The sequence below is a fragment of the Coregonus clupeaformis genome, chromosome 33, assembly GCF_020615455.1.
Source record: "Coregonus clupeaformis isolate EN_2021a chromosome 33, ASM2061545v1, whole genome shotgun sequence".
In the NCBI taxonomy this organism is placed as follows: domain Eukaryota; kingdom Metazoa; phylum Chordata; class Actinopteri; order Salmoniformes; family Salmonidae; genus Coregonus; species Coregonus clupeaformis.
Window position 1 is genome coordinate 1725521 of NC_059224.1, and position 10823 is coordinate 1736343.

Here is a 10823-nt window from a genome sequence, read left to right on the forward strand (position 1 = left end):
TCCTAGATCAGCTCATATTGATGTCTTCCTAGATCAGCTCATATTGATGTCTTCCTAGATCAGCTCATATTGATGTCTTCTTAGATCAGCTCATATTGATGTCTTCCTAGATCAGCTCATATTGATGTCTTCCTAGATCAGCTCATATTGATGTCTTCCTAGATCAGCTCATATTGATGTTTCTTCTCACCAACAGTCTTCTGGGACTCTGATGACCCCCCGTCCAGGAGTAGACGCAGCGCCACGACAGCTGTCTCAACCTCAGCCCGGGCAACTGGCGTGGCTCAGTGAAGGACAGCTAGCAGGCTGTCATTAATGTCACATCAATCAAATGACCACGTTTACATGCACACCAATATCCCGTTAGTATTCTGTCAAACAAATCACTTCAAAAAGTAAGCTACCTGCGCTGTTCGATCCACCGTAATAATTCCATAATAATTTATTTTGCTGATACTCCGTACTGGACCCTATTGCCTACTGCAAGATTCCCCAACTTTTATTTTTTATTTCTTTGGAAGTAAAAGACTGTAGAAACACCAGTAAATCAGCTCCAAGTGATTTTAATTTAAGAAATCTGTTCCCAAGTATCCCCACGCATAATAGAGAGAGACGTGATCATATACAAATGTAAGCTAGGTTTGAAATGATTATGTTTTTGTCAAATATTACACCCGTTTGAGCTTCTTGCGGTCAATTTGCATTCTACAAATTATTTGTAATTATGTGCCGGCCCCCGACAGTCCGCTGCTGAATCTAGTTGATGATCCCTACTGGCTACTTTCAGCCCTAATTTAGATATGTTTCTGCTTATAATTTCCGACATTTGGTAGGCCATTTGTGTGCATGCAGGTTCTCTTCTGTCATAACTTGTTGCCCCAGAAGGCTGAATAAAATAGTGCTCACCAGAATGTCTTACATCGATAGAATGAATGCATTAGTAATCTAGTTAACACCAGTGCAGTTGCCTGGTTCGTTTAGGGACCAGGGAGAAAACGCAATAACTCAGTGGAAAGATTGATCCTGTGCAAAATGTCAATATGTCATCAGTTTGACCGGTTTTAAGGAAATGAAAAGCTGAGAAAAGTATGAAACATTTCTGATAAGACTTCAGTTCGTTTTGGGTGCATATTTTATGTGGTTGAAATACTGTCTGCTTGCATAACAGTGTCAAAGATAACACATTACAAGCGCAATTCGCATTTTCTCAAGAGATGCTGAAATAAATAATATACAGTATTTCTCCACTCATGTTCCCAAGACAAAATTAACATTTGTTGTATCATTTTACTGTAAGAATAATATATGATAATAACCCAGCTTACCCAGGTAATTATAACCCAGTTTACCCAGTTAATAATAACCCAGCTGACCCTGTTAATAATAACCCAGCTGACCCAGTTAATAATAACCCAGCTGACCCAGTTAATAATAACTCAGCTGACCCAGTTAATAATAACCCAGCTGGCCCAGTTAATAATAACCCAGCTGACCCTGTTAATAATAACTCAGCTGACCCAGTTAATAATAACCCAGCTGACCCAGTTTGGACAAGGATGCCAGTCAAACGCTGATCGCTGTTCCTCGGTATGTTTCTCTGCTGATCGCTGTGCCTCGGTATGTTTCTCTGCTGATTGCCGTGCCTCGGTATGTTTCTCTGCTGATCGCTGTGCCTCGGTATGTTTCTCTGCTGATCGCTGTGCCTCGGTATGTTTCTCTGCTGATCGCTGTGCCTCGGTATGTTTCTCTGCTGATTGCCGTGCCTCGGTATGTTTCTCTGCTGATCGCTGTGCCTCGGTCTGTTGCTCTGCCAGGCTTTGGGCCTTAGGATGAGCTCACTGGTTGAGTCCCAAATGACACCCTAATCCCTATACAGTGCATTACTTTTGACCGGAGCACTCTATGGGTGTCATCTGGGACACAGACCCAGTGTTTGACGTACAGATCCATAAAGTAGAGGCATTAGCCTTCATCAAAGAGCTAGGTGGGAAACCACAGTTACACCACATGATGTGACACCTAGCCGAGTTGTAAAGTTAGATTAAAGGCTACGTGCTACTAGAATCCATTCTGAATGTTGTTGGCCTGGGAGGTCCAACCAGGGTTTTGCTGGTATAGCCGAGGTGTTGGACCTCCCTTTGACTTAAAACCAGTGTCCCTCTCGGCCCAAGTAGGAATTTCCACTTGGTCAAAGTGGTTAAGACGTAGGTTTCCCGGGCGAGAGATCGGGGTTCAGATTCCACCAGACTGGCTCAGAGTCACATGGGTAAATCCTTATAGCCAAATACCCCAGTAGGTACAGTATGTGATCACACATTGTGCGTCCCAAACGTGTATAGTGTACTACTTGTGACTGGGGCCCATAGGGCTTTGGTAAAAAGTAGTGCACTGTCTAGGGAATAGGGTGCCATTTCGGACGTATCCAGTCAGCTGCCATTGTTCCTACCAATCCATCACCAAGGAAGTAGCTTCGCCGTGTTATATCCTGAGCATTGTGTCCTGTTGGCAGTTTAAACAGCCAAGGAATCAGTAGGAGGCAAAAAACATTTGCTCTGGTTCTATCTAGATATATCTGGCCTGCTGCTGCCACATAGTCCACATGACTGGACATGTTGCATTGGTGTCCCGCTGCCTCTCTCTGAACCACTTGGCCATGGGAAACAGAAATCAAACAACATGTTGCATTGGTGTCCCGCTGCCTCTCTCTGAACCACTTGGCCATGGGGGAAACAGAAATCAAACAACTGTTGAATGTAGTGACTTCCTGCTTGAGATGCAGGGGGAGAGAGAGGCTAAGTCTGCGTCCAGAATGGCACCCTATTCCCTATGCTGTGTATATATATAGTGCACTACTTTTCACCAGAACCCTATGTGCCCTGGTCAAAAGTAGTGCACTACAGGGAATAGGGTACCATTTGGGACACAAGCCAGGGCTACAAAAGATGAGGCTATTTGTGGATGGTGAATGCCTCTAAAATAGCGTGAGGGTCTCAATACACGCCCCTCTTAGAGCCGTAGCTTTCTGTGAATGAGGCCCCCGGGTTCCAACCACCCCGGGACCATTTTAGAAACACAGGTGTTGACCTTAGTGGAGCCGCTGAGTGCTGAGGCTTGTGCTTGCTGCAGAGGAAAATGTAGCAAAAACACACGCACGCACACACACAGACACGCACGCACGCACGCACACACAGACACACACGCACGCACGCTGTGGTACGCATATACACACAGACACACACACAGAGAGTCCCTGTCCACGCACACACACACGCACGCACACACACAGACACGCACGCACGCACACACACACAGACACACGCGCACGCACGCTGTGGTACGCATATACACACAAACACAGACACACACACAGAGTCCCTGTCCACACACACACACACACGCACACACACACACACACACACACAGCTCTGGCCTGTCCTCCACTGCAGCTGAAGCCATCCAGCTCTTGTGTCTGATCTGAACATGGCATGAAGCCTTAAAGATTCCTGGTGACATGTGGTTCTTTAGGGGGTAGTGAGGAAATGGGCTATTTAATAGTATTGGCAAGGAAATTGACAACGGTGGAAATGACCAAGATGACTAAAAGTGAGACATTACATATTAATATAATTTATTATCCATTTGTCGGATCAATAAGGTTCCATTTGTAAAGGGGTTACAAAGGGGTTATAATAACGTTAACGCTATTATTTAATCATTTGTAAATGCATTATAAACCATTAATAAAAGGTTATATCGCATTGTTAAAAATAGTTATTAAACATTTCAAAACGCACTTACAAATGCTTATAAGATTAACCCTTATGTATCATCATGCAACCTTATTTTCAATACTTGCACAGTTTTCTCCCTTCTGGGTGTGATGCATTGGCGCTCTGTCCCAGGAACACAAGACTTGACCCACTTTTGAAACCCTGATGCCCTGGCCAAATTTACATCCAGGACATTATTCAATCATCATTCCTAACATATGACCCCTTCCCAGATTATACCAACACACTTACCACTTCTCTGTGATAGTGGTCCTCTGTAGCTCAATTGGTAGAGCATGGCGCTTGTAACGCCAGGGTAGTGGGTTCGATCCCCGGGACCACCCATACGTAAACATTTATGCACACATGACTGTAAGTCGCTTTGGATAAAAGCGTCTGCTAAATGGCATATTATTAAATATTATTATATTATAGTCCCAAGTATGGTGAACACTCTGGGGTGAAATGGTAAACGTAACACCTCTGGTTGGTGAAACAGTGAAGGAGGTATCCTCTCACAATGTTGAATGTGTTGGTCTTCATACCCACGATTCATTGACTGAACATGTTTAAAAAAAAGTGTTGAATCTTCTCTCATGTACGTAGTGATGAATACCCAATACTGCCTCTAAGATTGTCTACGCTCTGAGTGAACTCTCAAATCATCTATAAATGACTTACCCACCTGTATAACTGCTACAAGTATACCTTATTTTAAAGTGACAGATATATAAACATTTATAACTGCGTTATCAACATTTATAACTGCTAAAATTATAGCTTATTTTAAAGTGGAAATCCACTGACCATTAACAAATGAGTTACCAATATTTATAACTTTAAAAAAGATACCTTAAAAATAAGTGGAAACCTTCTGGCCATTTAATAATGAGTTGCAAACATTTATAACAGTGTATAATCTCCTCAAACATTTATAACAGCATTTAATCTCCTCAAACATTTATAACAGCATTTAATCTCCTCAAACATACAATACACATTAAGAACAACATGTAATTTAGTAGAAGGATACATTGGGAAAACAATTTTAATTGCAGTGACTCAAATCTGTAGCCTATCGTTGGTATAGCGCGTAGCCTAGCTAATTCAGATCTTACCATTACAAGTCAGAATAGAAAACTGACAACAGATTAACTATTTAAAATACATCATAGTGTCTCATGGTTCCCTTCTGTGTTTTCATCTGTTCCTCTCTTGTTAAGCATTTCCCATCCTGGAGTCTGAGACCTTATGGGAATCTGTGGGAGAGAAAAGGAATTTATGACAATTTAGCATAAACACTCTAGATAACTCTACTATTACCGTTATAATTATTTATACAATTTTGGCTTAACTAGTTCTGTTATCCACTGCTAGCTAGTTAATAATAATAGTGTTTAACATTACTTGCTAACACTACTAGCTAGCTACCACAGATTAAAGGGATTTGCTAGTTATCACAATTTTTGCTAATACACTAGCTAGTTAGCTAGCTAGCTAGTCTTCTTAAAACTGGAACCACTAGTGTGCTGACAAAGGATGCAAGCTAGCTAGCTAATTTACCAGCTACCTAGCTAGAGACAGTAATGTTACCCGAGTTCAAAGGTTAGATGACTAGCTAGCTAGCGTGCTAATCCAAAAAAGCTAGCTAAATAAATTACATCGAAATTCTGTCATGTCGATGTTAGCTAACGTTTGCTAGCTAGCTAGCGAAGCTAACTTGCCAGCAAACGTGATCTACTTAGGTGCACCTTGTGCTGGGGACAATAAAAGGCCACTCTATAATGTGCAGTTTTGTCACACAACATGATGCCACAGATGTCTCAAGCATGCAATTGGCATGTTGACTACAGGAATATCCACCTGAGCTGTTGCCAGAAAGTTGAATGTTAATTGCTCTACCATAAGCCGCCTCCAACGTTGTTTTAGAGAACTTAGCAGTACGTCCAACCGGCCTCACAACTGCAGACCACAGGTAACCACGCCAGCCCAGGACCTTCACATCCGGCTTCTTCACCTTCTTCATCGTCTGAGACCAGCCACCCGGAGAGCTGATGAAACTGAGGAGTATTTCTGTCTGTAATAAAGCCCTTTGTGGGGAAAAACTGATTCTGATTGGCTAGGCCTGGCTCCCAAGTGGGTGGGCCTATGCCCTCCCAGGCCCACCAATGGCTGCGCCCCTGCCCAGTCATGTGAAATCCATAGATCCAATTTATTTATTTTAATTGACTGATTTCCTTATATGAACTGTTGCTCAGTAAAATCGTTATATTTATATTTTTGTTCAGTATATATTCAAAAAGACGTTTTAGGTTTTACCTATTGCTAGCTAGCTAACGTTTCCTAGCTAGCTAGCGAGGACAGAGGTGCTAGAAAACGTTAGCTAGCTAGCTACTTAGCTAACATTAGCTGAGTAGAGTGCTAAATCAAATCAAATCAAATCAAATTTTATTTGCCACATGCGCCGAATACAACAGGTGTAGACATTACCGTGAAATGCTTACTTACAGCCCTTAACCAACAATGCATTTATTTTTAAATAAGAAAGTAAAATAAAACAACAAAAAAGTGTTGAGAAAAAAAGAGCAGAAGTAAAATCAAATCAAATATAGATGACATTGAAATATATAGATGTCATTGATTTTAGCGTTGGCAAATTGGCTTAGTCTCATAGTGAGGAGCCTATAAAACGTAGCTAGCTTCATAAACATCTTTTTTTGAATTCTGAAATGTATTGAAATAAATGACCAAACTATAAAACTAGCTAGCTAGCTATGGGTAACTGTAGCTAGCTACCTGACAGGAGTGCTAGCTAGCTACATTAATAGCTTTAGGTTGGTTGTTTTTAAACTCAATTTCAAGATTTCCAAGAAGGACGTTGCCTCTCCGACCACCACTCTCCCTCGCTGGGGCAAGGGACATTTAAGGTACACTCGGATGCGGGCTGAGGGTTTAGGGCCGAGGGTTGTCTACTTTGAATTTGGACTGCTGGCCCTGTCTCCTCTGTCAAATGTTTTATCTTGTGAACTACGTTTCTTTCGCGCAAACTCTTCTGCCTGTCCTTTGCGCTCTTCTCCTGATTCTTCACGACGCACTGTCACATGATGTCAGTATCTACGCAACATTCTGGCCACGTTCCAGGTCGTCTTTATTTTAACCGCGTTTCACAGATTGGAAGATCTCACAAAGTCGGGGGAATTTCTCTGAAACCAGCGAACCAACCCAATAATATTCCTGGAATAAATAAGTGTACCAATGCATCATCAGGGTTTCAAACGTGGGGCAAGACACATCATGGGAGTTGACCACTGGTCTGAAAACCAACCATTACTGTTCTGGGACAGAGCAACAATGCATCACACCCAAAAGTAACTATTGTTTAACTGTGCAACCATTTAAAATAAGATTGCACGATGATACATAAGGGTTCAATATTATACGCATTTGTAAGAACATTTATAAATGGCTAACAGCTGGAGGTAAATAGTGGCTCACTATTTGGCAAGCATTGACTGGCTACCGCAGTATTTTGACCAATTTGTTATAACCCATTTATTAATGGTTTCTAATGCATTTACAAATGATTTATTAACCGTTAATAGCTTAATTGCAAACCCTCTATAAACCCTTTACAAATGGAAGCTTATTGTAAAGTGTTACCGTCTGTTGTTATGTTAATATTGGTTTATTACTAGAAGTGGGGTAGCCTTCTGAATTCCAAGACATGGGAAATAATAATAATAATAATAATAATATGCCATTTAGCAGACGCTTTTATCCAAAGCGACTTACAGTCATGTGCGCATACATTTTTACGTATGGGTGGTCCCGGGGATCGAACCCACTACCCTGGGCGTTACAAGCGCCAATTGAGCTGACGTCTAGTATCAGATAAATACATTTTTTATGGAGAGCTTCTAAGGTTAGATATTGTATCATGTTTGCTACAAGAGTTTCTTCAACCATCATCAGTTTACTTTAGTTATTCATTTCTCCACTCAAACTCCATTCTATATATAGTTGATCACATGTCCACATATCAGATGTTACATCATATTCATATCATACCAAATGTTTGATCATATTTCAAAGGCTAAGCCGTCACTATTTCTAACTGGGTTGTGTTTTTAATACTGCTGTGGTCAATTTAATTTATTGCCTGGTTTGATGAAGTCATATGAACACCCACATGGAAGATTATTCAGACTCCACACATATCCTAGACACTACAGTAGCAGTCACTAACTCCACACATATCCTAGACACTACAGTAGCAGTCACTAACTCCACACATATCCTAGACACTACAGTAGCAGTCACTAACTCCACACATATCCTAGACACTACAGTAGCAGTCACTAACTCCACACATATCCTAGACACTACAGTAGCAGTCACTAACTCCACACATATCCTAGACACTACAGTAGCAGTCACTAACTCCACACATATCCTAGACACTACAGTAGCAGTCACTAACTCCACACATATCCTAGACACTACAGTAGCAGTCACTAACTCCACACATATCCTAGACACTACAGTAGCAGTCACTAACTCCATACATATCCTAGACACTACAGTAGCAGTCACTAACTCCATATATATCCTAGACACTACAGTAGCAGTCACTAACTCCACACATATCCTAGACACTACAGTAGCAGTCACTAACTCCATACATATCCTAGACACTACAGTAGCCGTCACTAACTCCACACATATCACAGACACTACAGTAGCAGTCACTAACTCCACACATATCCTAGACACTACAGTAGCAGTCACTAACTCCATACATATCCTAGACACTACAGTAGCAGTCACTATCTCCATACATATCCTAGACACTACAGTAGCCGTCACTAACTCCACACATATCCTAGACACTACAGTAGCAGTCACTAACTCCACACATATCCTAGACACTACAGTAGCAGTCACTAACTCCATACATATCCTAGACACTACAGTAGCAGTCACTAACTCCATACATATCCTAGACACTACAGTAGCAGTCACTAACTCCATACATATCCTAGACACTACAGTAGAAGTCACTAACTCCACACATATCCTAGACACTACAGTAGCAGACACTAACTCCACACATATCCTAGACACTACAGTAGCAGTCACTAACTCCATACATATCCTAGACACTACAGTAGCAGTCACTAACTCCACACATATCCTAGACACTACAGTAGCAGTCACTAACTCCACACATATCCTAGACACTACAGTAGGAGTCACTAACTCCATACATATCCTAGACACTACAGTAGCAGTAAACTACACATATCCTAGACACTACAGTAGCAGTCACTAACTCCACACATATCACAGACACTACAGTAGCAGTCACTAACTCCATACATATCCTAGACACTACAGTAGCAGTCACTAACTCCACACATATCCTAGACACTACAGTAGCCGTCACTAACTCCACACATATCCTAGACACTACAGTAGCAGTCACTAACTCCATACATATCCTAGACACTACAGTAGCAGTCACTTAGGTGGAGGTTCATAAGAAGACATTCAGGCCTCAAATGTGTCACTATTATTTGTGATTGACAGATGACCGGTCCATTGAAGAAAGCATGTGTCATCTGAGTTTTTAGTAGCCCATAGAAAATGTTCACAACGAATTTGAAACGTATACATTTTATAGACCAGATTAGGTACAAAGTATGCGGATCAGACAGGGATATGTGAAAACACCCTTAAACTGGAATAAAGAAATGAAACAATTGGATTTAAAGACTGAAATACTATTGGCCACACTTAAACCTACTGGGAAGCAACTGGCAAAGTGCTCAGACTGCAGAGTTGAACTACTACTTTGATAGCTCCTCAGACTGCAGTATGAATCTATAGGAACCAAAGAGGGATGAAATCCTAGCTTTTCTTCAGCTGTGTCAGTGACTGCTGTTCTGTTCTGTTCTGTTCAACATGACTGTACCCCCAAACCAATAAAAACCGTTCCAAGCCAAGAGCACTTGTTTCACGGGTCCCGTCCTCCCCGACCATGGCTTCTTACTCCTACTTTCTTTTGCTCAAAAGGAGCTATTGACATTCGGCGTAAAAGAAGAAGGGGGTGTAGGGTAGATAACGTCCAGCGGGCAGGGGTGTAGGGTATCTCGGGCTGAGTGCAAACAGCTGAGAGGTGTAATTTCACAGGCTCGCTGCCCCCTGTCAGGCTCTGATTGGGCTGGACAGGAGGTGCAGGCAAGGCCCAGGCTTCAGAGAGACACCAACAGGTGGCAGGCCGCTGCTCTGTGCTGGGGCTGTGGAGGGGGGGGCAGGCCGCTTCGGAGGCTGGGGAGGGGGGGGCACACCCGGGGAATAGAAAAGACCGGGTGAGGAGGTCTGATCTGGGCACAATCCAGCGGCTGGACACAGAGGAAGGAACACCAGGATGGTACGGCAGGAGGATTGGACAGGAGAGAAGGACAGCGAGACACGGAGGGAGAGAGGGAAAGTTTGAGGACCGTTACAGCAGGAGAGGACAGCAGCACAGGCGAGAAGGAAGGAAGGAGGGAGGGAGGGGGAGCGAGAGAGAGAGAGAGAGAGAGAGAGAGAGAGAGAGAGAGAGAGAGAGAGAGAGAGAGAGAGAGAGAGAGAGAGAGAGAGAGAGAGAGAGAGAGAGAGAGAGAGAGAGAGAGAGAGAGAGAGAGAGAGAGAGAGAGAGAGAGAGAGAGAGAGGTTGAGGACTGGCCATGGATCTGGTTGGAGTGTTCTATGTGAAGTTGAGGGCCTTGAGTACTTGAGTACTTGGTGACTGTGTCAGATTGTCTGTGGTGATTTAGTTTGGCGTTATGGCACCAGGTGTGGTGTAGTGGAGACATTCTGGTAGAGGAGATCTGTGGGTTCAATGGAACTGTTATCGTTCAGCTTTTTCAGTTTACAATTAGCTTTTTTATACTTTCAAACTACTTCTCTGGAAGTTCTGCTTGTAGTTTATAAAAAAGTAAAACGCTTCTGAGTGAAGTAAAACGTTTCTGATAGTTGCTGTAAGTAATGTGGAGAGTAATGTTACTA